Source organism: Bos mutus, chromosome 1, assembly GCF_027580195.1.
Source record: "Bos mutus isolate GX-2022 chromosome 1, NWIPB_WYAK_1.1, whole genome shotgun sequence".
NCBI classification, from domain to species: Eukaryota; Metazoa; Chordata; class Mammalia; order Artiodactyla; family Bovidae; genus Bos; species Bos mutus.
Genome location: NC_091617.1, coordinates 150,797,335 through 150,823,486, shown reverse-complemented (window position 1 = coordinate 150,823,486; position 26,152 = coordinate 150,797,335). Strand labels below are relative to the sequence as shown.

The 26,152-nt window shown below is 48.5% G+C and overlaps 1 protein-coding gene and 1 long non-coding RNA gene across 3 annotated transcripts in view; one reads left to right on the top strand and one right to left on the bottom strand.

Moving 5' to 3' along the window:
- The window catches only part of LOC138989372 (uncharacterized), a 97,494-nt gene extending 75,129 nt beyond the window's left edge, over positions 1 to 22,365 (top strand). The window contains exon 5 of one of the 2 annotated variants that reach the window (XR_011465566.1): positions 22,207 to 22,365. This is a non-coding gene — a long non-coding RNA (uncharacterized lncRNA). The remainder of the gene's footprint in view (positions 1 to 22,206) is intronic. The other variant, XR_011465565.1, reaches the window with a different exon arrangement.
- KCNJ6 (potassium inwardly rectifying channel subfamily J member 6) overlaps positions 1 to 26,152 on the bottom strand; it is a 91,609-nt gene that overhangs the window by 40,533 nt on the left and 24,924 nt on the right. The gene's annotated exons all lie outside the window — the stretch shown is intronic.

The window sequence follows — 26,152 nt, the reverse complement described above, 5'->3', positions numbered from 1 at the left end:
CCGAATGAGAGAAACCCGCACTTTAAGGGGAGAAAGTAACAGAAATGATGCAAAGAAACAGAGGCAAAGAGACAATAAAGACGAAAGCAGAAGGCAATGAACGGGAAAACAGTAATGTAACAAAAAGGAATAAGCGGATTCTTGGAAGATTATTGAAACGGGCCAACCACTAATGAGATTAGCATAGTTGAGAAGAAAGGTAATTTAAATGAACAGTGTGTGTGTGTGTGCTCCATAAGTCACGTCCATCTCTATGTAGCCTGGCAGGCTACTTGGTCCATGGGATTCTCCAGGCAAGAATACTGGAGTGGGTTGCCATTTCCTCCTTCATAAATGTAGTATTAGGAATCAAAATGTATACATAAAGGTGTGTGGAGATATGAAAATATAATAAACATAACTTATTTTATAATATATAAATTTATACCAGTAAACTAGAAAATTTAAATGAACAAAGTACATTTTTTTACTAAAAAAAAATGTAACTTTCAAAAAAATGGCTTAACTAGAAATAGAAAATCCTGAATAGTTCTATAACTGTTAAAGAAACTAGTAGTTAAAAGGCTTCATAAAAAAGAAATACTAGATGGAAAAAATGAAGTGTTTTCACCGTGTGCTTTCTTAAACATTAAAGGATAGATAACTCTAATCATACAGAGAATGTAAAAAGGAAATATTCCTTTAAAATTTTAATTAATTTTCTAATTCGTTTTAACTGAAGCGTTGTCAATTTACAATGTTGTTAGTTTCAAGTATTCAGGAAAATGATTCAGTTCTTTTTCATGTTTTTTCTGTTATAGGTTATTACAAGATATTGAGTATAGTTTCCTGAGCTATGCAGCAAGTCCTCATTGTTCATTTATTTTATATGTAGTCAGTTCAGTTTAGTCGCTCAGTTGTGTCTGACTCTGTGACCCCATGGACTGCAGCATGCCAGGCCTCCCTGTACATCACCAACTCCTGGAGTTTACCCAAACTCATCTCCATTGAGTCAGTGATGCCATCCAACCATCTCATCTTCTGTTGTCCCCTTCTCCTGCCCTCAATCTTTCCCAGCACCAGGGTCTTTTCAAATGAGTCAGCTCTTCACATCTGGTGGCCAAAGTATTTGAGCTTCAGCCTCAGCATCAGTCCTTCCAATGAATATTCGGGACTGATTTCCTTTAGGATGGACTGGTTGGATCTCCTTGCAGTCCAAGGGACTCTCAAGAGTCTTCCCCAACACCACAGTTCAAAAGCGTCAATTCTTCGGCACTCAGCTTTCTTTATGGTTCAACTCTTACATCCATACATGACTACTGGAAAAACCATAGCCTTGACTAGACTGACCTTTGTTGGCAAAGTAATGTCTCTGCTTTTTAATATGCTGTCTAAGTTTGTCATAGCTTTTCTTCCAAGGAGCAAGCATCTTTTAATTTCATGACTGCAGTCACCATCTGCAGTAATTTTGGAGCCCAAAAAATAGTCTGCCACTGTTTCCATTGTTTCCCCATCTATTTGCCATGACGTGATGGGACTGGCTGCCATAATCTTAGTTTTCTGAATGCTGAGTTTTAAACCAACTTTTTCACTCTCCTTTTTCACTTTCTTTTTTTTTTTTCCTCTTTCACTTTCATTAAGAAGCTCTTTAGTTCTTCTTTGCTTTCTGCCAGGTGGTGTCATCTGCATATCTGAGGTTATTGATATTTCTCCTGGCAATCTTGATTCCAGCTTGTGCTTCATCTAGTCCAGCATTTCTCATGATGTACTCTGCATATAATTTAAATAAGCAGGGTGACAATATACAGCCTTGATGTACTCCTTTCCCGATTTGGAACCAGTCTGTTGTTCCATGTCTGGTTCTAACTGCTGCTTCTTGACCTGCATACAGATTTCTCAGGAGGCAGGTAAGGTGGTCTCCTATTCCCATGTCTTTCAGAATTTCCCATAGTTTGTTAGTTAGTAACAAGATAGATGGTTACATTTAATTTTAGAGGTGTGTTCAGAACTCAAGGGGGCAGAGAGAAAGGAGGGATTTTATGGGTGAGAGTGTTGCCAGAAAAGTCTTTAAAAAAGATAGACTGGGTGTTGAAGGATGAATAGGAGTGTACCAGGTGGCTCAATGAAGGCAAGAAGGGGGAAGAGGCTTTCACAGGGACTTGTCCCCGCTGTGTGTTGGAGACACCTGGGGGAGCCTTGGAGGAGAAGGTGGCTGAAGAGCAGAGTTTACCTGTCTGCTTTCACTGTGTAACCTTCAGCTCTCTCCTTTAGTGCGTATAGTGTATTCCACTCATGAGAAATCGGCCTCTATCTGGGTCCACAGAGCCAGTGAAGACAGGCCGCTCTGGAGTGGGGGGCAGGGAAGAACCCACAGGCGCCTGTATAAGCCCAGGCCCACACTGTGGATGGAGCTCCTGGGTTCTCACCTCCAACCCGCCCCCCCCTCCCCCCACCAACGCTGCCTCTCACCTGGGCCCCTGCATTGACCTCTCTCCCTCTCCTAGCTGCCGGCCACAGTCAGTGACGAGCTCATCCGGGCCTGCCCAGATTTAGCTCTGAACGTCCTAGCACATCCTTGATTTCTCCATGCTGCCTTTTCCCTGCAAGCCCTTAGCACTCATGTCCTCTCCGCCTGGGACACTCTCCCCCTTAGATTTCCACAGCTCATGGCTTCCCTGTGCAGGCAGGTTCTAACCTCACCTTCTCAGAGAGACCCTCCCTGACTCCCCGCCTCACCTGTGCCCCCCCACTTCAGAACCTGCTTCCTGCTTCCTTTTTCTTCTCGCCCACCCCACCCTGACCCGGGTACTTTCTCACTTAGCCCCTGTCTCCCACTCACCCGCTTGCAAACACATGAGAGCCAGAGCCTGCTTCACTCCCTGCTGGTGCATAGCGTGAGTTCTGGAAGATTCAAGACTGTGTGCTCACTAATGATGAATGAATGAATGAGTGAATGCATGCATGCACCAAATCCAGCCAACTGGCTCCATTAGGGTGGCTAAGGAGGAGAAAGGGTATTATTTCTCTCCAGACCCATCCCCTCCAGCCCTCCCAGCCTCCCAGGTGGGCTCAGGGAGCCCTGCTCAGAGGGCCAGACGCCCTGGACTTAACTCAGCAGACGTCTTGCACATCACTCTCTGAGTGTCTGGCTTGGACTGAGCTCAGGAAGCCTCAAAACTTTGTGCTTTGTTTACAGTCCTATGGTCTTGGGTCAATGCAAACCCCACAGCCCTTTCCTTTCATTATCTGGAGTTTCAGGGGTGACGGCTACACCTCGGAGATACGAATATCCACAGAATTAACCTCGGAAGGGAGAAATAGAGTTAGGGGATGTTTTCCAGTGACTGATGCCCTGGTTTTGGAGACTGTCGGTCAGCCTGCGGGCAGGCCGACGCGCGGCCCGCTGTGTGATCACTGCACCACCAGGTGGCGCTCGCGCGTCTTTCAGAGATGGTCAGACGGACCTAGGTTGCTTTCGGTCACTGCTGTCCAGTCAAATCTATGGTTTTTCCAGTAGTCATGTATGGATGTGAGAGCTGGACTATAAAGAAAGCAGAGCGCCAAAAATTGACGCTTTTAAGTTGTGGGGTTGGAGAAGACTCTTGAGAGTCCCTTGGACTGCAAGGAGATCCAACCAGTCCATCCTAAAGGAATATTCATTGGAAGGACTGATGCTAAAGCTGAAACTCCAATACTTTGGTCACCAGATGTGAAGAGCTGACTCATTTGAAAAGACCCTGATGCTGGGAAAGATTGAAGGCGGGAGGAGAAGGGAACGACAGAGGATGAAATGGTTGGATGACATCACCGACTCAATGGACATGAGTTTGGGTGAACTCCGGGAGTTGGTGATGGACAGGGAGGCCTGGCATGCTGCAGTCCATGGGGTCGCAGAGAGTTGGACACGACTGAGCGACTGAACTGAACCAAACTGACAGTGCTGAGCGGTCACCACAAACGTCACGTAGGGAAAGTGCTGTCGCTGGGAGACCTCAGGCCACACCTCGGGTCCCCACCATCTCGGAGGAGCTGCTCCTTGACTTCTCCTTGGACCCGGGATCAGGGGCCGTGGCAATGACTTGAGCCCCCGTGCCTTTCCAGCTTCTAGGAGAGGGTGTGTGATAAGCCAGTATGTCTTGACCTGTAGAGACAGACCTTGGAAGGTGTCACCAGAGGCCTTCTCTTTTCCTGAAAGCAATAGCAACTCGGCAAACTGACTCTTGGCTTTGTAGGTAGCTCAGTGGTAAAGAATCCGCCTGCAATGCAGGAGACATGGGTTGGATCCCTGGGTCTGTAAGACCCCCTCGGAGAAGTGTTAGTTGCTCAGTCGTGTCCAACTCTTTGCAACCCCATGGACTGTCCTGTCCATGGGATTTCCCAGGCAAGAATACTGGTGTGGGTTGCCATTTCCTTCTCCAGGAAAATCTTGTCGACTCAGGGATTGAACCTGAGTCTCCTGTATTGCAGGCAGATTCTCTACCGCTTAAGCCAGCAGGGAAGCCCTTGGAGAAGGAAATGGCAACCTGTTCCAGCATTCTTGCCTGGGCAACTCGAAGGACAGAGAAGCCTGGCGGGTTACAGTCCATGGGCGTTCCCAAAGAGTCAGATAGGACCGAAGCGATCAAGCTGCAACAGCAAGCTGGCTCTTAGACAGTTTCTGTGTCCTGCTCCTGAATAAGTATGCCACTGTTACCTAACCCCCGAATTCTCATTGCTAGCGTCATCTTCAATGCCTCTGCAGTCCCCACGTCCGCGGGCGACAGAGCACTAACCCTGCCAGAGGCGTTTGTCAGATTTCCTGAGTGTGACTTGGATCTCAGGGGTGGTCCTTCAGACCAGCAGCAGCAGCATCCCTGGGAGCTGGTTGGAATGCAGAACCCAGACCGACTGCTTCACCACGTGCATGTCAGCACCTTCCCCAGCAGACTTGTGTGCACGGGAAAGCTTGAGGCTGGCCGGGGGCCCACGGTCTGAGGGTGGTGAGCTAGGCTGGTGATGCCTGCAGCTTGGGGAACTGACAGGCTGGTCAATACTGAGAGTGTGCTATGCGACCTTCCTCTAGGGGCCGGTCCTGCCGCGGGTCAGGTGTGTGTCCCGTGACCCTAAGGAGCTCATGGACGGGTGGACAGGTGGGCTCCAAGCTTCACTGCTCCTGTCCTCCGGCCCCTGTTGCCCCCTGCTGCCAGCTGACTCTGGGCACCTGATAAATCCCTGGGGAATGAAGCATGAACTCGGATGGACAATCGCAGGGCCCCGCGGAAGTGCCGCGGAGGGCTCTGAGCATGCGCACGGGGCCCTGGGCGCCTGGGGTCGCCGAGGGCACTGCAGGGTCTGTGAAGGGGCTGTGTCCAGGGCTGGCCTGGAGGGAGGTGACACATGAGTGCGTGAAACAACAGGGGCGCGGAGGGGTCGGCATCGCTGCCAGAACAGGGGCTCTCCGTGGGCAGTGTTCTCCCACCCTCAGGGACCCCGGGGTCCTCTGATGGCACTGGGTGGTTAAACTCGGGGAGCATAGCTACTGCCCTAGAGGGCAGAGGCCAGATATGTGGCTGCAAAACACCCTCTGCCGCACTGGACGGCCGCCCAGCAGACGGCGCAGCTGGGAGCAGCGTCACGTTGGAGGGACTGAGCGGGGACGCAGAGGGCTTCTGTCCACTCTCTGGCGCTTTCCAGTCTTTTGGTGCCTGCGTCCTCTCCCCCACCTCCACTTTGCCCAGCACTGGGGCCTGCGACCTTATGCAGACGGCCTATAGTTCTGGTCCCGGGGACTGTAGGGACAGGGCTCCTGGCCAGGCCGCGCCTGCATCCGGGAGCTCCGTCTGTCCAGTGGCAGAAATCCGCCGTTGATTCGAGTCCCTTTCCCCAGAGGCCAAGACGGCGGTGCCCGCCTCCTTGCCGGCCTTGGACAATTGCTTCTGACGGCTGGACCCGTGCCTCCCGAGGCTAAAGGCAGGCTCTGAGCTGCTGCTAGGGGTAGAGGGGTGGGGACGGGGTGGGGGTGGGGGTGGGGGTGGGGGCGGGCTCATGTGAACACAGCCCAGGCCGATGGCTTTTCCATGGCAACAGCTCCGCACTGGATCTGCTCCAGAGGGACACAGGGCACAGGCAGCCTGTGCCCTACCCAGACAGCAAGTTGGCCGAGAGTTTATTTTCAATCCGTTGGGGGAAAAGCAGTAATGTTGCTCAAGAGGACCAAATCCTTGGGTTTGTGAAATACTGGTGCTTTTATTTGCCCTTTCATTTGGGGTCCTTCTCCTAGCCTTTCCCATCTTTCTCTGCCCTTTTGTTATTGTTTGTATTAACATTTTATGCTTTGTTTTTCATATGGTTTTATCCGGATTAGGCTGTTTTCCATAATATCTTTCTTTAGTAGATTTCTCCAGAATACATATATTCTGTTAATCTTATTTTTATTTGACTGTTGTAAGATTGAAAGGAGATCCAGCCAATCCTTCCTAAAGGAGATCAGTCCTGAATATTCATTGGAAGGACTGATGCTGAAGCTGAAGCTGCAATGCTTTGGCCACCTGATGCGAAGAGCTGACTCATTTGAAAAGACTCTGATGCTGGAAAAGATTGAAGGTAGGAGGAGAAGGGGACGACAGAGGATGAGATGGTTGGATGGCATCACCGACTCAATGGACATGAGTTTGAGTAAACTCTGGGAGTTGGCAATGGACAGGGAGGCCTGGCATGCTGCTGTCCATGGGGTTGCAAAGAGTTGGACATGACTGAGCAATTGAACTGAACTGAAGTGAAGCTCCATGAGATCAGAAGTTGTGTTTCTCCATCTATCCACTCACCCATCTACCTACCAACCTAAACATTCATTCACCCAATCATTTATCCAACCATCATCCATCCATTCGTGCATACATGCATCTATCCGTCCACTCATTTATCTCCCAACCCATCCATCTATTTATCAACCCATTCATTTGCTCATCCATCCATCAGCTCATTCATCCAACCAGCCAACCATTCATCCACCCATCCATGTTTCTATCCATTGTTCCATCCGTCCACTCTTTTATGTCCCCACCCACCTACCTATTTATCAATCCATTCCTTTTCTCACCCAACCATCAGTTCATTCATCCAACCAGCCAAATGTCCAGCATCCATCCATCCATCCATTCATTTGTCTCCCAACTCACCCATCTCCAAAATCATTGCAGATGGTGATTGCAGTCATGAAATTAAAAGATGCTCCTTGGAAGAATGGCTATGACAAACCTAGAGAGCATATTAAAAAGGAGAGACATCATTTTGCCAACAAAGGTCTGTCTAGTCAAAGCTATGGTTTTTCCAGGAGTCATGTACAGATGTGAGAGCTGGACCATAAAGAAAGCTGAACACTGAAGAATTGATGCCTTTGAACTGTGGTGCTGGAGAAGACTCTTGAGAGTCCCTTGGAGACCAAACTTTTGAGTTTGAGTCCCAAAGGAGGTCAAACTAGTCCATCCTAAAGGAAATCAACCCTGAACATTCATTGGAAAGGCAGATGCTGAAGCTGAAGCTCTAACATGTTGGCCACCTGATGTGAAGAGCCGACTCATTAGAAAAGACCCTGATTCTGGGAAAGATTGAGGGCAGGAGGAGAAGGGGGCGACTGAGGATGAGATGATTGGATGGCATCAGTGACTCAATGGACTTGAGTTTGAGCAAACTCCAAGAGATAGTGAAGGACAGGGAAGCCTGGCATGCTGCAGTCCATGGGGTTGCAAAGAATTGGACACCACTTAGCAACTGAACAACAAAATGTGGTCTGGTCTCATTTCTAATGAAGAAGTAAAAGTGGAAGTGATGGGATGAGGTCATTCAAGGCACTGAGGCTGTCTGTGTCTTTTTTTTTGGGCCACCTGCTTTGGGGAAGACTATCTGCCGTGTTGTGAGGATGCTCAAGCAGCCTAGTGAGAGATCCACAAGAAAAGGAACCGAGGCCTCCAGCCACCAGCCATGTGGAAGCGGATGCTCCAGCCCCATCAAGCCCCTGGGCGACTTCAGTCTCCTGAGCCAGAACCACCCAGCTAAGTAGCTCCTGATTCTTGACCTACAGAAACTTCAAATCAAGCTTCTGTGAATTTAAGAAAATTGAAATAGTTTCATGCATCCTCTCTGACCACAATGTTCTGAGATTAGAAATCAGTTACAGTGAAGTAAGCCAGAAAGAAAAACACCAATACAGTATACTAACACATATATATGGAATTTAGAAAGATGGTAACAATAACCCTGTGTACGAGACTGCAAAAGAGACACCGATGTATAGATCAGTCTTATGGACTCTGTGGGAGAGGGAGAGGGTGGGGAGATTTGGGAGAATAGCATTGAAACATGTATAATATCATGTATGAAACGAGTCGCCAGTCCAGGTTCGATGCACGGTACTGGATGCTTGGGGCTGGTGCACTGGGATGACCCAGAGGGAGGGTAGGGGAGGGAGGAGGGAGGAGGGTTCAGAATGGGGAACGCGGGTATACCTGTGGTGGATTCATTTCGATATTTGGCAAAACTAATACAATATTGTAAAGTTTAAAAATAAAATAAAATAAAAAAAAAAAAGAAATCAGTTACAGGAGACAACATGTATTTCTCGTTTCATGCATTAAGTTTGGGGGTAAGTTGCGGTACATCAGTGGATGACCAGTACAGAAGCTCTGTGCCCTTGTACAAGTGAATTAAAACTCTGGTGTCTCTGCTTCCTCACCCCCATAATTAGAGTGATAATAATGGTGTCTCCGTCATAGATGATCAATAAGAGTTTTGTGAGTTAGTCCATATGAGGTACTTAGAACAGTGCCTTGCACGCAGTAATCGCTCAATCAGTGGTCATTAGTTTTAAGTATCATTAGTAACCATTGCATGAATTTTGGGCAAAGATGGAAGAGAGGGGAAGAAATAGAGTTCTTGCTGGATGAAAGGAAGGTGGGAATCGACACTTATCCTAACCAGTTGGTGAGCCCCGCCAGCACAAGGGTGAGGATGTCTGTGGGCCGGTGAATGAATGAAGGTGTGTGACCGTCACCGTGGAGGACTGGGATTGGGCTGAGCCTGCCCTGTTTCTCTCAGGACATTCTCCTGGCCGCCGTCTGCACCGACTCAGAGATCAGGCTGTCTCACCTGCTAGGCTTGGTTGAAAGAACCCTATCTAATATTGACCTTAAAAAGCTTTGCCAAACATCCTCATTACTCATAGGTTTGAAGCAGCTGAGTATCTGTGAGCACCAGTTCCCTGGGAAGCCCTGAGTCAGCAGAAGAGCCAGTTACTGTGGTGAGAACTTTGATTAAAATTCTTTTTTGACTCCAGCTAGATATTTGTATATAAATGAATGGTCTACAGTGAATCACGTTCCCCTCCCCCCACACACACCTTCCAAAATGAAAGCTAGATGTGTAGATTCTATTCAGCCTCTCAACTGGTTTCCCCTACTGGCTGGGAGTGTATATAAATAACAGAACATTCTTACTTGTTCTTTACTCATTCCCCCCTTCCCCCACTTTGGAGGGAAAAAAGTGTGTGAAGGTAGAACTCGGTGCAGAAATTCCTGAGGAAGCAAGCCCTCTGGGGATGCATCAGAGAGAAACATTTGCCCAAGAACGATGTGCATGAAGGTAGCAAAACTCTGCTCATCACAGCCTGTGACCTTGGGCCAATCAGCCAGGGCCCTGGAGAGCAACTGATGATGTGGATTTCCAAGGGGCGCCCGCAGGAAGGGGAACTCAGCGTGCGTGCCGATGCTGTCACTGCTGGTCTCATTGGACTGCCGCCAAGGGTCTGCCCCTTCCGGTCTTTAACGGGGCTGACTCTCTGACTTGCACCTCTCCTGACTCCCTAGCATGTTTCAGCTCCTTCCCCACAACACCAGAGTTCTCAGACCTCAGGGATCTCCAAGGATGCTCACTGTCTGACCCACAGAGCAGTTCATCAGCCAGCTCCAGGCACCGTGGGGCTGCCATTGACATCGATGATGGCTCATTGTATAAGTTGGTTTGGTGGGGGCCAGTCTGTGCCCAGATAATGTGGTCAAGCAATATTCTGGATTATATGTGAGGGTGTTTCTGGATAAGGTTCATACCTGAATGATTGAACTAGATATAACAGAATGCCCTTCATGATGTGGGGAGCTCATGCAATTAAAGGTTTGAACAGAACCAAAGGGTGGAGAAGGAGATCCTCTCAGACTGAAACCAACATAAGAACTCTCCTATGATTAGTGATTGTCTTCCCGCTGGGTCCCTGGTCCTCTCTCTCGGGTCTGGACTTGGACTGGAACCACACTCTTGGTTCTCCTGGGTGTCCAGCTTGCAAACTGTAGATCCCGGGACTTTTCAGCTTCCATAGCTGTGTGAGCCAATCCCTTACAGTAAGTCTCTTTAGCTACCATCTGTTTCTGTGGGTCTATCTGTGAGCTATTATCTATCTATCCACCCATGTGTCATAAAGAAGGCCGAGCATCAAAGAATTGATGCTTTCGAACTGCTGTGCTGGAGAAAACTCTTGAGAGTCTCTTGGACAGCAAGGAGATCAAACCAGTCCATCCTAAAGGAAATCAACCCTGACTATTCACTGGAAGGAGTGCTGCTGAAGCTGAAGCTCCAGTACCTTGGCCACCTGATTCGAAGAGCTGACTCATTGAAAAAGACCCTGATGCTGGGAAAGACTGAAGGCAGAAGGAGAAGAGGACGATAGAATATAAGATGGTTGGATAGCATGACCAACTCAATGGACATGAATCAAAGGAAACTCAGGGAGATAGTGGAGGACAGAGGAGCCTGGTGTGCTGCAGTCCATGGGGTAGCACAGAGTCAGACACGACTGAGCAACGGAACTGACTGACCCTGTTGGTTCTGCTTCTCTGGAGGGCCCAGACTAATACACACGCTACACAGAACACTGCAACCAGCATCTCCATCACCCTTCAGAGCTTCTTTAACCCACACCTCTGGAGCCTCAGGGCTCACTGAAGAGTCCCTTCTCCAGAGCAGGCAGCATTTGCTGTTTCCAGCAGATCTTGTGTTTCTGCAAAGCTTCCCACCAAGAACACTCAACTGAGGATCTTGTCGGCTGTGCACCTAGAGCTGACTGCAAGATTCCCAAGTGACCTCAAGAAATCTGTCTGATGCCTGTCGAGGCCTAAATAGCTTAGTCCCATGGAAATAAGAATGCCAAGGCTGAGCTTTCCTCTTGTCTCGCTAAGTCTCCAGGGGTTGAGAGTTTTCAGTCCTTGACTTTTCCTAGGAATTTTCATTTGATGCAACGACTTGAAATTCTCAAACGAGGGGAGGAAATTCCCCAGGTGTCGACAGGTACAATGTGATCTGAGTGGAGGATGATCCAGAAATAGCCAGATAGTAATTTGGTAACTTCCAAAGTGGCTCAGTGGTAAAGAATCCTCCTGCCAATGCAGGAGATGCAAGAGACAAGGGATCGATCCATGGGTCTGGAAGATCCCCTGGAGGAGGGCATGAAGACCCACTCCAGTGTTCTTGCCTGGAGAATATCATGGACAGAGGAGCCTGGTGGGCTACAGTCTATGGGGTCCCAAAGAATCAGACACGACTTAGTGATTGAGCACAATTTGATAACCGTCCATGTTTCTCTGATTGAATTCTTCTCTTCATCTTCTGCGGATAGTTCCTATGTTGGTTTCAGTCTGAGAGGAGAGTGACAGGTACTCATTGGTGAATTATCAGTGAATAGCACAGGATTCTGCACTGTCCCGAGCAGAATAGAAACCTGTAATTTGATCAGGAGCTTCTGACAGGTGCATGCCTAAGCCTGCTGTCTTCACCCTGATCCATCCCCCAAGGGCTTGCTTCCTCAGGAATGTCTGCACTCAGTCGGATTCTTCACAACCTTTAGTGATGTCAAAAGGAAAACCAGGAGCAATGTTATCTCATCTTGTTGCTTCAACTTTCTCTTTGTGAATGTATATGTGGCTGGTGAATTATGCTAGTGAAGTCAGTTGGTGACAAAAAAATAAGAAAAAAAAGAGAAGGTGAAGATGGTGTTTTCTGGAAAGTCAAGGCTCCAGGCAGACATCCTGGCCAACTGAGACCAGCGTCCTTGGAGCTCTGTGTGATCGGAGGTCAGGGCGTGCCCTGCGAGTCTCGGATGGCTGTTGAAGGGCACAGGTACCTGCTGCTCTATTTCTTTATTTAGGGGAAAGAGGTCTGGTATGCCCACATGTTGGGGAGCTGACTGGGGCCTGGTGCTTTTCTATCTTGTTAGTTTCTTTATTCCACAAATAGTGTGTGTTTAGATGGTCTCCGAGGAGACAGCAGAATGTGAGGGATTATTTGGAGGGATGGTGTGTTCGTTTCCCATGTCTGTCATCACAAATCACCGTAAACTGGGTGGCAACATAAATTGATTCTCTTGCAGATCTGGAGGCCAGAAGTCTGAAATCAAGGTGTCAGCAGGGCTGAACTCCCTCTGAAGGCTCTAGGGGAAGATCCTTCCTACCTCTTCCAGCCTCGGGAGCCTCCAGGAGTCCCTTGGCTTGTGGCTGCCTCACTCCCATCTCTGTCTCCATCTTCACTCGGCCTTTTCCTCTGGGTCTGTGTTCTCTTCTCCTCTCTCGTAAGGACACTCGTCATAGGATTTAGAGACCACCTGGGCAATCCAAGATGACCTCATCTTGAAATTCTTAGCTTTCTTACATCTTTGGAGATGGTTTTTCTAATAAGGTCACATCCAAAGGTACTGGGGCTTAGGGCGTATAAGCATCTTTCAGGGGTGGGGTCACCATTCAACCCCTTACAGGTGGCTTGGCGCCTCAAGCGGTGACCATAGTGGTCTTCTGTTGACTCGAGGATGCTGAAAAGGCTCCATCTATCTCTGCAGCTTGCTGGGAAGGGGCTGCAACCCCAGTGGCTTTCAGGAGCTCTGAGCAGTGGGAGCAAATGCCGGGATGCTTCTGGAAGCAGCCCTTGGGGATGGTCAAGCCAGACTGCCCACATCCAGGCTTGCCTTTCCAAGTAGATCCTGCTTGCTCCCACCCACTGCTTCTCATCTCTGGGGAACATCCCTGGAAACGTGTGTCCTCTGAATCATACGGCCATCCTTTTCCCATTATCGTTTTTTCAGCTGCGTGTTCCCAGAGGGAGGAAATCAGCTACAAGCCATGCCCCCACCCCACTCCCCAATCCACATACAAGCATGAAGCAACAAGAAGAAAAGCTGTATTTGCCCAAAACAAGGGAGCCAGTGTCACAAAGGTGGCTTCCCTGGTGACAGACGTGGCTGCAGAGGCCAGCCAGTGCCACTTGGTTGTTGAGAAGCCCCCATTCCTGGAGGGATGTTTCACGGCTCTTGCTTTTTAAAAAACAGCATTTACAGAGAGCAGCTTTGAATAAATCCTTCCTTCCTCAGGGTTCCCCGAAAGGATCATCCTTTTCCTCCCATCACCTCCCCCCCACTCCTTCGCTCAGTCTATTGGCTTTTCTGCCGTTTCACGAGCACATTGCGGATAATACTTCTTAGCTGCGGAACCTTGGATGCACGGTCCCTGCAAGGGTGGGGATGGCCTGTTTGCCCGGCTCAGCGTGTTTGCTCGTTTGCAGGAAGAGGGAAGGCAGGCCCAGAGCCTGGTGGGGTCAGAGGAGAGGGGCAGGGAGGCAGCCAAGGCCAGGGCAGGAGCGGGCAGAGCTCTGCTGGGGGCTGAGAGTGGCCGGGCTTGGGAAAGGCTGCTCAGCACATTTGGCGGCTGGTCTGGACCTGGGATAGGGGCGTGTTCTTTGCTGATGTGCTGCGGGGGAAGGAGCCACTGCCTGGGTGGGCAAACAGTGTGGGGCTGGCGGAGGGGGGTAGGGAGAACCAGGCCCCGGGGCACAGCTCCCCGAGGGCCTGAGATGGCCAGTGATCACGTCTGTGGGAGGCTGACGTGCACAAATGGGAGATGTTCCCCATCGAAGCTTCTCCCACAGTGAACCAGCTGGTCTCCAGTCTTAATAAGAAGTTAAGACTCTTCCTCTTATGATTGTCTTGGTTTGCCGGGGCTGCCGTAAGAGAGTCCTTCAGACTGGGGGCTTCAGCAGTGTAGAGCTGCGTCTCACAGGTCTGGAGTCGGACATCGAGGTGACCTCAGCTGCGTTTCCTCTGAGGGTGGTGATGCCGGGTCTGTTCCAGGCCCCTGTCCTGGCTTCTGGGGGCTTGTTACGATCACTGGTGAGCCTTGGCTCCGAAATGCACCACCCCGGTCTCTGCCATCTTCTACCTGTGCCTTTCTTCCTGAGCCCCCGTCTGTGCCCAAATTTACCTTCTTATAAGGACAGCAGGTTTGTCCTCTAGGCTCAGGGTCGGCAGTCCTTTAGGGTCAGGGTCCACCTGATTCTAGCATGAGCTCATCCTAACTGATTACATCCACAATGACCCTATTTCCAAACAAGCACGCATCCTTAGGTTCTGGGGGCCAGGATGTCACCATCTGAATTTTGGGGGGATATAGTTTAACAGTAATAATTATAAAAAGTCATGTTGGCATAAGCAGCTTAAGAGGCCTTGGACTGACATTTGAAACTATTACTGTAACCCACAGATTAGGAATATTTACTATTGACTTGTGTGTTTTTTTTTTTTCCCGAAGAGGGTCAGGCAAAACTACATGGTTCAAAGCTGTGTGTGTGTGTGTGCGTATGTGTGCATGCTCAGTCACGTCCAACTCTTTTGTGACCTCATGGCGTGTAGCCCGCCATGGTCGTCTGTCCATGGAATTGTCCAGGCAAGAATACTGGAGTGGGTTGCCATTTCTTTCTCCAGGGGATCTTCCGACTCAGGGACCAGATCCGGGTCTCCTACCTCACAGGCAGATTCTTTACCCCTGAGCCACCTGCAAAGCCGATGAGCACTCAGAGCAGCAGAGAGAAAAGTGGATTATTCAGAGGAGAGTGTTAGGACAATTAGCTGGTCATTTGGAGCAAAATGCAAGCTGGCTTTCCAGCGGAGTCCAGCTGGAAAGTCCAAGATCTCAGTCTAAAAGGGAAACTGTTAAAAGGACTGTAAGAAAGCAAAGCAGGGTTGTTTCATGTTAATAACAAAAGAACAGGGAAGGCCTAGTCTTCTGTTATGCTTCCCTGGTGGCTCAGTGGTAAAGAATCTGCCTGTCAGTGCAGGAGACACGGGTTTGATCCCTGGTTGGGGAGGATCCCCTGGAGGAGGAAATGGCAACCCACACCAGTATTCTTGCCTGGAGAATCCCATGGATCGAGGAGCCCGGCGGGCTCTAGTCTTTGAGGTCCCAAAGATTCGGACATGGCCGAGCAACTAAACAACACTTATTCTTATATTACTAAACCCTAAACACACCTATGACATAAAACTGAGATCTCATAAAGAAAAACACTGATAAGCTTTACTACATAAAATATAAATATTATAAAAATATTCAGGCTAAAAATAAAAAAAATAAAAGTACTGTTAGCAAAGAAAGTCACGAGGCAAAGGGCAGATTGTGAAAAATGTGTATGTGCACAGCATGTAACTGCGAAGGGCTAATGTTCTTTATATGAAACAAGCCTTTCCAAGCCAATAAGAAGAAGCTAAAAATGCATTTGGAAAACTGGGCAGAGGGCAGAAAAATTAGCAGCAATAAATGTATTAAAACATGCTCAACACCCCTCTAAGAAACACAGATGATGCCTGGTTCCCACCTATCCTGCTGGTAAAGATCAGTGAGTTCTTATATCCAGCGAGGGTGAAGGTACCTTTCCAAAGGCACCCGCCCCTCTGGAGGAAGGTTGGTAGTCGACACAACCTCCAGAGGGCAATTTGGCAGCGTCTTTAAAAGCGAAATACCCATACCCTCTTTTGTCCCATCAATCTCACTTCTAATAATCTATTTTATGGAAGTCAAAGAGTTTCCTTGCAGTGCTGTTCATAACAGAAAAAATGTCGGATGCTACCTAAATATTGATCAACAGAGGACTAGCTCTATAAATGATCGCACATCCATAAAACGGACTCTTATTTTGTCGTTTAAAAGAACACATGAATGCATACATAGATTACATTTTGAAAAAGCAACTAACCAGGGGCAAAAACCATATACTTCCATCTGTGTAACAAAATATAAATATGTATTAACGCACGTGGACATATGCTTGAATAAGTATGGAACATTTCTGGAAGGCGTACAACTGGCTGAGTATGCCTGGCTCTTGGCAGAGGCAACGGAAAGGGAAGGAGATGTCCTGTTCATCATATATTCTTTGATGCTATTGGAACTTCTTACCACGTGTGACTATGACTTGTAATGTAAAAAGATCGAAATTAAAATGAAAAAAAACAAAACGAGGAACCAGACACTGATCCTTCCCTGGCGATAAAATGATTTTGCTCTGGGCAACTCTTATGTGCACACAGCTGGGGACACTGACAGGCAACATTTAATTGCTTTAGATGGAAGCAAAGAAAGAAAGAGATTCATCAGCTTAATCAAACTGGCAGTGTAGGCGGGGGATTAGGGTGTCTGTGGTCTGGCAGGGCAAGAGTTCCTGTGATTTAACAAACAGGCCCTGAATCAGGCGTTTCGACCTCCGCACACCCTCCCCGTCTCAAGTTAGATGCTCCCGGGACTCAAGGGGCTTCCCTGATGGCTCAGTGGTAAAGAATTCGCCTGCCAAGGCAGGAGACACAGGAGACTTGGGTTCGATCCCTGGGTGGGGAAGGTCCCCTAGAGGAGGACATGGCAACCTGCTCCAGAATTCCTTCCTGGGAAATCCCACGGACAGAGGATTCTGGAGGGCTACAGTCCCCAGGGTCGCGAAGGGTCGGACACGACTGAGAGACAGCACATGTGGGGAAACAGGATTAGACAGGAGCCTCCGTCTTGGTTCTCTGGCCCCCAACTTCTGGGCACCCAGATGCTGGGACACAGCTGCTGTGGGGAGCGAGGGGTGAGTGTGGAAATGAATGGCGGGGAGCAGTGGCTGAACCTTGGCAGAACCTGGAGCACATGTCCTTCTGAGAGGCCAGCAAAGCCATGCTCCTGAGAACACTCGGCCAGATGAAAGAGGAGAAGGAGACCTCCAGCAGGCTGGTCCCCTGGTCCACGCCGTTTTCTTCCAGGAAGTACTTAATACCGCCAGAGGGCAGGGTACCTTCTAGGACATGGGGGGTGGGTGATGCATGGGATGGAGGGCATTGTCCAGGCCCTTGGAAGTGCTTCAGGGGCTGGCTTGCATGAGAACGGTGTGCATCGTCCTGGGGACAGGCTGGGGTGGGGCCCTGGAAGGCTCACACCCAGCTGGGGTACCAGCTGCCGCCTCCTCCCCACAGGATTATGCCCTGCGGGGTGGATATTCCAGGGTGACTGAGGTTTTCCCCTGTAAGCGGCAATGGAAATGAACAAACGCTTTTAGGTTGAAGCCACACGTCATTCTCTAGTGTGGCCAACACTGCCCTTTGTTTTCAAGCAAGACGAAGCTGGGCATCATCCCAGTGTGTTCTCGTGTCCCCAGGGCAGTCTGACGGAAACCTCAACTCCTCAACTGCTCTTCAGTGCAGACCTGACCTCGGGAGACTGGAAGCCGGAGGAACGTGGGCTTCTTTCCCAAATAGCTCCCTAAGGCGGCTCTCTGGGCTCTTTTTCTTTGATGTGTGGATCCGGGCTTCCCTCACTCGCTGCTTTCCATCAGCCAGCTGTTTTGCAAACCCGTGTCCTGCCTTTATTTACTGCTTCTGTTTCTGGTCTGGGAACCCAGTCAACCCACCTTCTTAGGATTTCTGATTAGAAAAAAGAAAGAAACAGGCCCTTGCATATCTTCATGTCAGCCTCAGTGCCTGTGCTAAAATGCGAGTCTGCGTGATCAGTTATTTCCGACTCTGTGCGACCCTGTGGACTGTAGCCCACCAGGCTCTTCTGTCCATGGAATTCTCCAGGCAAGAATACTGCAGTGGGTTGCCAGTTCCTCCTCCCGGGGATCTTCCCGACCTAGAGATCAAACCCATATCTCCTGTGTCTCCATGGGAAGCCTCTGTGTTAAAATGCTCCAGGTTTAATGAGTGGACACTCTGACCTCTTTTGTGGTTTCATTTCTACCTCACTTTTGGGTTCTTAGTTGGATTCTGGAATCTAGATGGATCAAATTGCCAGATAAATAAGTGTCAGATGATTAAAAACATTTTTTTTAGTGCTATTTGATCTTATTAATTCTGGATGATTTAAATTCTGTGGTTCTTCTTCATTGAGTCCTACTGTCTAAGACGGAAGGCAGCCCTCTGGTCTGACCTGGTTCAGGTATGGAACCCCTGATGAGAAACAGACAGCTCTCCATCTTTAGTTTAGCTCATATTTTTGGTGATGGCTTGGCAGACAAGAGTTTTTTATGTTCCCTCTATAGAGATAGTTTTAGAACTAATGTGTTCTAAAATTACCTGGATTATATGTGATGGAATTCCCAGCTCATTTGGCTAAGGTTCATCCTAAGAATCACCAGCTAATAAGGAGGAGGCATGCTTTTTCTAACTTGACATTTTCAGGAGTTTGAACCATCTGTCATTTCACAGGTGAGGAGAACCTCTGAGCACTAGAGAGATGCCAAGATTTAAAAAAAGCAGACTTTTTTTTTCTCTATTGTCTGCAATACTTCAGATTCTATGCTAAGTGCTTTTATGGAATCTCAGTTTGCAATCATCAGAATCAAGCCAAGGAGGTTATTCTCCTCTCTCATCAGATTCAGGAACTGGGGGTCTGACTGAATCAGATATCTTGGTCGAGGACAGGGCAGGGTCAAGATGTGAACATATTTTCTGATTGCGAGAGACCACAGCTGTCCCTGGTGGAGTTCACCCTCTTGGTCAGCCTAACGCAGGGTGAAACATAACCCACTGCTGGTGCCAAAGGCTCTCCCTGACCTGCCTTTAGGAGGTTCCTCTGAGTCCTCTCTCCGGTGAGGCCTTGACCCTTGGACTTCCCTCTCTGTATTGCCCAATTTTAGCCAAACGTCCTCCTAAGCTGGGTTAGCCAGAACACCATCCTCTTCCGTATCCTTTCGCCTCCGGTACCCGAGCTGCTTCTTGGTCCTCACCACTCCCTAGCTGACCTTTGATCGCCCTGGCCTGCCTTCTGTGAGCGTCCTCTTGGGTTGGATTCATCGGCACGCTCCCTTACCCCGGCTGTTCCCTCTCAGTACTTTTCCATCCTCAGACACCTTCTGTCTCTACCACCTTGGCTGAAAGTCCCTACTGGACCACACTGTGTTTGGAGTGGAGCGCACTTCTATGCGGAGCTTTCTTCCCCCTATTGTGATCGTTCTGATTAAAATCTGCTTTTACTGCTCTCATTACTGCCAGGCGCTAGTTCTTCTTGAACTCTGGCAAGGCTGGTTCTGGGACATCGAATTCTACTGGCCAAACAGGTGGGGGAGAGGGCTGCGGGTCATCAGATAAGATACCCGAGGTTATTCTCTAATGGGACCCGTCTGTACCCATACTTGGCTGGAAACCAGACTTGATTGCTTAGTAAGTATTTTTCTCTTAGCCCTACAGTCTTAGAAAAGGCGTTTAATAGACACAGTGACATTATGGGTGGAAGTATTGGCTAAAATATTAGACCCAAAGAGAGAATGCTATAGGTCAAATAGAGAAATCTTTGAGTATATACTGAGCTAATGTAATTCATTTGTAGTCAAGATATCATCAAATATATGCATATAGATTTATATAATGTGTATATATGTTTATATATATATTTATGTACATATAATGAGCATATGTGGGCTTCTCAGGTGGCGCTAGTGGTAAAGAAGCTGCCTGCCAATCTGTGGGGCATATGAGATGCAGGTTTGATCCCTGGATAGGAAAGATCTTCTGGAGGAGGACATGGCAACCCACTCCAGTATTCTTGCCTGGAGAATCCCATGGAAAGAGGAGCCTGGTGGGCTACAGTCCATGCAATCACAGAGTCGAACATGACTGAGTGACTTAGCATGCAGGCATGTATGCATATGTATAATATATAGCATTACATGTTTCATTATGGTATGTTATATGTTATGTGTTATCATATACACATGGCTTCCGTGGTGGCTCAGCTGGTGAAGAATCCGCCTGCAATGTGGGAGATCTGGGTTTGATCCCTGGGTTGGGAAGACACCCTGGAGAAGGGAAACGTTACCCACTCCAGTATTCTGGCCTGGAGAATTCCATGGACTGTATAGTCCAAGGGGTCGTGAAGAGTGGGACACGACTGAGTGACTGTCACTCTCACTATTGTGTACATATATTCTTTTTTTCCTGGCTGCTTGGCTTGGCATGAAGAATCTTAGTTATCTGACCACGGATTTAACTTGTGGCCCCTGCAGCTGAAGCACAGTCTTAACCACTAGACTTCCAGGAAGGTCCCATATAATATATTCTTTCTGTTTTGATTAATTAATTTTTAACTGGAGGACAACTGCTTTACAAAGTTGTGTCGCTTCTGCTGCTTAACAACATGAATCAGCCGTCACTGTACGTACGTCCCCTCCCTCTTGAACCTCCCTCCCACCTCCCACCCCACCCCAGCCCTCTAGGTTGTCACCAGAGCACTGAGTGGAGATATACACATATTTTTGAGAGGACAGTTAAAGTGAGTGAGACGTCCTGCTTGGGGAAGAACTGTCAGGGTCCCCAGCTTTTAAAAAGTGATCCCTTTCTAGTGGACAGAGTCCAAGTGAGGAAGGCAATGATCTCTCCTACCCTCCACTGCCCATCGTGAGATGAAATCTTGATGAATTTCCTGCCCTGGAGTCACATCAAAATCACAAAATTTCGAAAAGTCTGGAGGGTTAGAAGGGAGAAGGGAGACTGGCAGAGCCGGTAGGCAGAGTGTGCTTGCCTTGGCTCCTCTCTCCCCCTTCCAAGGGGCTCCACCTTGTTCTCCTCTTCCCTTCCAGGGGGCTCAGTGTTCTCGTCCTGTTTGTTATCGAAGCCTCCCAAGAAGGCGGTGTTCAGAAGCCAGGCAGAGTTTTTCAGACCGCTTCTTATCTACCACTTACCCAACCACAGCCCCTGGCTCTTAGAACCCAGGAGGCAGTCACCCCTCCTCCCTTTAAAGAATTAACAGTCTGTTGGTAACACAAGAAAACAGTTGTCACTCAGTGTCAGAACAAGCAACATGTTATGCTGGGCTATTTGTGTTTTGAACCCTGTGTTTGATTGTGAAAGAGGGTTTAATTTCTTGCTTATTTCACCTCTGGCATCAGGAGTTGGTGGGAAGCTTGGGTGACCTGAGAATCCTTTCCCCACACCTTTGGTTCACATTGGGGAAGTACTGGCTCTTCTCTACCACTGAAGCTGCTTTGGGTCCCAAACCAAGAAGCGAAGGTTAAGTCTCTGATGGCCAAGGCACCAGCTTATTCATCATCAATGGGCCCAAGCTGCTGTATCCACAGGGAGCTTAATTTTGGATTGGGGGTTTAGAAAGATGAAAGAAACCCACTGCAATCAACTAGAGACTGTCCTTGTAAAAACCCTTGTCTTCTCTGTGTAGCATTATGTAATTAAAATCAACAAGTAATCAACACATGATATAATTAGTTAAAAATATCCACACATATGAAAATTACCAATTGCTATATTTTTATCATCTTTATGAACTATGTCCAGAGGTTTATCATTTTTCATTTAATTTTTTTTCACATTTTGATGCTTGAACACTGGTTTCCCAGTGACACGGTGGAAGAGAATCCTCCTGCCAATGCAGGAGACGTCAATTCGATCCGTAGGTCAGGAAGATCCCCTGGAGAAGGGAATGGCAACCCACTCCAGTATTCTTGCCTGGAGAATCCCATGGGCAGAGGAGCCTGGGAGGCTACAGTCCATGGGATTACAAAGAGTAGGGCATGACTAAGTGACTGAGCATGCATGCATGCATACTTCTGCTCTGTAGCATATACTTGACTGTAAAATTTCCCGCATTGAATCCTGTTTAAATTTATAAAATTCAAAGACTGTTGACTACAAGACTTTTAATAAATATCTGTGCTCCATGGGGTTAAATTTTTGACTTCAGCCAAAGTCTGCTGGGCAGCTATACCACTTTGCATCTGTAACAGGTGTTGGTAGAATACAAGGTCGTGGTTATGGGAAACTCCAATAATACCCTGTGGATACTTTCCTCAATTCTGGGGACCTGATCACCAAGGATGGCACCTGACTCAGATAATAGCCTATGGCCACAATCCAGGCACAAAGATGAATTAAAAAAGTAAAATCCATAAAGCCCTTCCATTTCCAAACAGGAGATGCGTAAGAAGCAGGCCTAGATCAGAGGACCATATTCCTGGTGCGGTCTCAGCTGACTGCAACGTCAAGCCAAGCTGCCTCTTTGAGGAGGAAGGATGGGGATGGAGGCTGAGAGCCCAGGCTTCCTAGCCCAGGAAACCGGTGCTGGGGGGCTGCTGGCCAGGTAAGGGTGAGAGGTAAGAGAGCCAGGTAAGGGGGTAAGGTAAGAGAGCTCACTGTGCTCTCTAATTCTATACTTTCAACCATTTACCTTCAACGTGAGTGAAGCGTTGGGCTTCCTGGTGGCTCAGTGGTAAAGCATCCACCTGCCAATGCAGGAGACATGGGTTCGATCCTTGGGTCAGGAAGATCCCCAGGAGGCGGAAATGGCAACCCACTCGAGTATTTTTGCCTGAAGAATCCCATGGATAGAGGAGCCTGCTGGGCTACAGTCCATGGGGTTGCAAAGATTCCGACACAATCAAGCGGCTAAACAACAACAGCAAGGAAGAGCTGGGCTGGCGACCTGGGTTCTGACCGCGGCTTTGCGGCCTTCACGGAGCTCGGCAGTGCTTGCCGGAAGCCTGAAAGTCTTGGCCCCCGCTGGGTGAAAGCGCCAGCTGGGCCTGAGGTCTGCAGAACTCTTGGCGGCCCTTTCCTGAGCCTGATTCACAACTCTGCCCCTGGCTGGGATGGCCTCCAGGCACCGTTTCAGCCCCCTGTGCTTTGCTCAGCTTTAGGCACAAGTTGACATCAGTAATAACAGCGTGTGATCAGACCTGGCTGGAGCCGCCTGGCGGGGGTGGAATTGGGAGCGTTACTAGTACACCTGTGTGTGCCTGGAGAGCAGAGTCATTAGAACTCCATGGACCCTGCAGGACCTGTTAAAACAAGGGCACAGACACAAATGCGTTTGTTCATTCAACACGATTTTCGGTCCACCGTGGACCAAAGGCAGCTCTCTTCTGAGATGCTTTGCTACGTGATTAAAAGAAAACTTATCTGCCTTCAGCTACCTGCCCTCTTATTCTAAGCAATTCCTGACTTGGATGGATTCTAACATGCTTTGCTGGTCACTCGGGGTTGGTGGTAATGGAATCTGGTTCTGAACATCGAGAGACACCAGTATTCCCATTGAACTTTTGTGTTTCAACTTCCTCTCCCTTTGAGAAATAAATCAATGCTTTTTTTCCCCTTCTGTTTCAGAATAATTTCCAAGGAGCTGCATAAGGGGTTCAAATTGTGTTTAAAGCTCATTGGTTTACAGGAGACAAAAACAAGTATAATCTCTTCAGCTGTACCAACACCAATTACTTAGTGATTATAAGAATAATGTCTCATCCCTAGCTTCCATTTCTGTAGAAAATTCAGGAAAATGGTGGGGCTGTGGGGGCCAATATGAGCCTTGTCTGGGCTGGGCAGACTATGTTCTCCTGGTTCGGGCAGGACTTTGGGGCCCAGGGGATGAGCACTTCTCTCTCCCTGAAGTAGAGTTTAGACCCTGGCTTTGGAGTGAAGCAGGAAGAGAGGACAGCACTTAAAATTCACTTTCAAAGAGACAGAGGATTGGCAATTTGACATTCTCTAAGACACAGATCTCCCACTGAGACCCGCAATTAGCTGGTGACCTGTCAAGGAAGTATCTGTTTAGCTCAAACTTCTAAAGTCACTTCCCTCAATAAAATGGCTATTTAGTTAAAGTTAGAATAAAAAGGCTGGATTAGATATGTTAAGTTTTAATATAGATGCCAAGAAGGGGTAGCTTTTTATATATCTCTATTTGTGTTGTGAATTCCCACAACAAAAGTGTTTCTGTGAGCAACCTCGTAAGAACGGTCTCATTAGGGACCAGCTACACTCTGTTGATGTTCTGGCTTGTTTTTTATTAAAAAGGACGAATGATCGACAGATGAATGGATGAAGAAGATGTGGTGTACTGCTCGGCCATAAAGAAAATGAAATAATGCCATTTGCAGCAACATGGATTTAACTAGAGATTGTCGTACGAAGGGAAGTAAGTCAGAAAGAGAACAAGTGTCATGTGGTAATATTTGCATGTGGAATCTAAAGTATAACACAAATGAACCTACCTGTGGAACAGAAACAGATTCACTGGACACAGGGAACAGCTTGTGGTTGCCAAGGGAGAGGGGCCGGGGAGGGGTGGGGTGGGAGGCTGGCGTTAGCAGATGTTAACCAACGTATGTAGAATGGATAAACAAAAAAGTCTTACTGTATAGCATAGGCACCGATAGTCAGTATCCTGCGATAAATTATGATGGAAAAAAAATATGAAAAAAGAATGTGTATATGTATGTATGCATTACTACAACTGACTCACTTTGCTGTACAGCAGAAATTAATGCAAAATTGTAAATCAACTATATTTCAATTTAAAAGGACTGATGGGTAGGGAGAAATGTTCCTGTGATACTCTCTATGGTGACAGCAGAAAATAACACTAATCCAGTTTGGAAATCTGCCAGATCAGCTATTGAAATGTGATAATATCTCCTTCTGGCGTTGATGCTGCCAAGAGCTGTCACAGGTATTCTCAGGCAGTGTGCCAGCAACGACTAGCTCAGTAATATCTAAGCAGCGGTATACACCCTGTGGTCTCTTGATGAATGTTACTGCTTGGGGGATGGTGCGTCAGATGCCTCTTCTACAAGGGGGGCGGGCCCAGGGGTGTGCCTGAGCTGGAGGAGGAAGGAGCATGTGCGTGTGGGCTGTGATTTGTGAGTAAGCAAGGCTGTATCCTGGGTGACGGCTTGGAACTGACAGCTATGTCCACGCAGCCATGGGCTGGAAGTGGGTGTGAGTCCAGGTGGGCTGAGCGGTTCTGGGGCAGAACGGGAGAGGCCCGGGCAGCCCCCTGCAGGGGCCAGGAGGTGTGCACGGGTCCATGGGTGTCCCTGCAGGGCAGACATTCTTGCCCCGAGAACCCGAGCCTCTCGGTCAGTTGTCAGTAGAAGCGATCAGGAGAGGGTGGACCACAGAGTCCAGTTGATCATTCCAAACTGATGGATGACTTGGGAAGAAAAGCAGAAACCTCACTGCATGAACTGAAACAGAGCTCCTGAAGCTACAGATGAGCCCAGCTGCAGCGCCAACCGCACCTTCCTGGGAGAGGGTCTTGGAAGATGGACGTCAGAGAAGGTTCGGAAGGGAGGAAGCTCCAAGCTGGGGTGTGGATGTGACGTGCCCAGGACCTCAGCCACATACCCTCAGGCTTCCCCTTCTGAGAAGAGGCTGGCTGTCCCCCTGTGTATTTACACTGGTGGTTCTCACCTGGGCAGGTGACAGAATCTTCACTCAGACCCAGGACCTCCCCACACCCACGGCCCTTTCAACAACAATGAGCTCACATTCTAACAGAGAAAGAAGGGGTGTGGGCAGCTCTGGGCAAGGGACAGTGGGGCGCTTTAGGATTTTTCTCCACTGTTTGGTTGTAGAATAATGAGCCAAGTTTTAGTGGTGTTGTTTATATAATTTTAGATAGAGGGTGCTTCCCAGGTGGAGCAGCGGTAAAGAAATCCACCTGCCACTGCAGGAGACGTAGAAGATTCAGGTTTGATTCCCAGGTTGGGAAGATCCCCTGGAGGAGGGCCTGGCAGCCCCCTGCAGTATTCTTGCCTGGAGAATCCCATGGACAGAGGAGCCTGGTGGGCTACAGTCCACGGGGTGGCAAGAGCTGGGCACGACTGAGCACAGTTTCAGATAGAGCACAGGCAATCGAGTCGCAGGTGTGGCAGGGCTGTGGGCTAGGTGTCACAGCAGTGAAGGCTGCAGACTCCTAGCGACGATGCTCACACCGTGTCCTCATGGTTCACAAGGACAGACGTGGTTTACATGGTGTTACAGTCAGCTCTGTCCCCTCCCTCCAAGTTCATGGTGAAGCCCCAGCGTGGAGGGGCCTACTGTCGGAGGTAGGGCCTAGTCAGAGGTGCCTGTGTGCTCAGT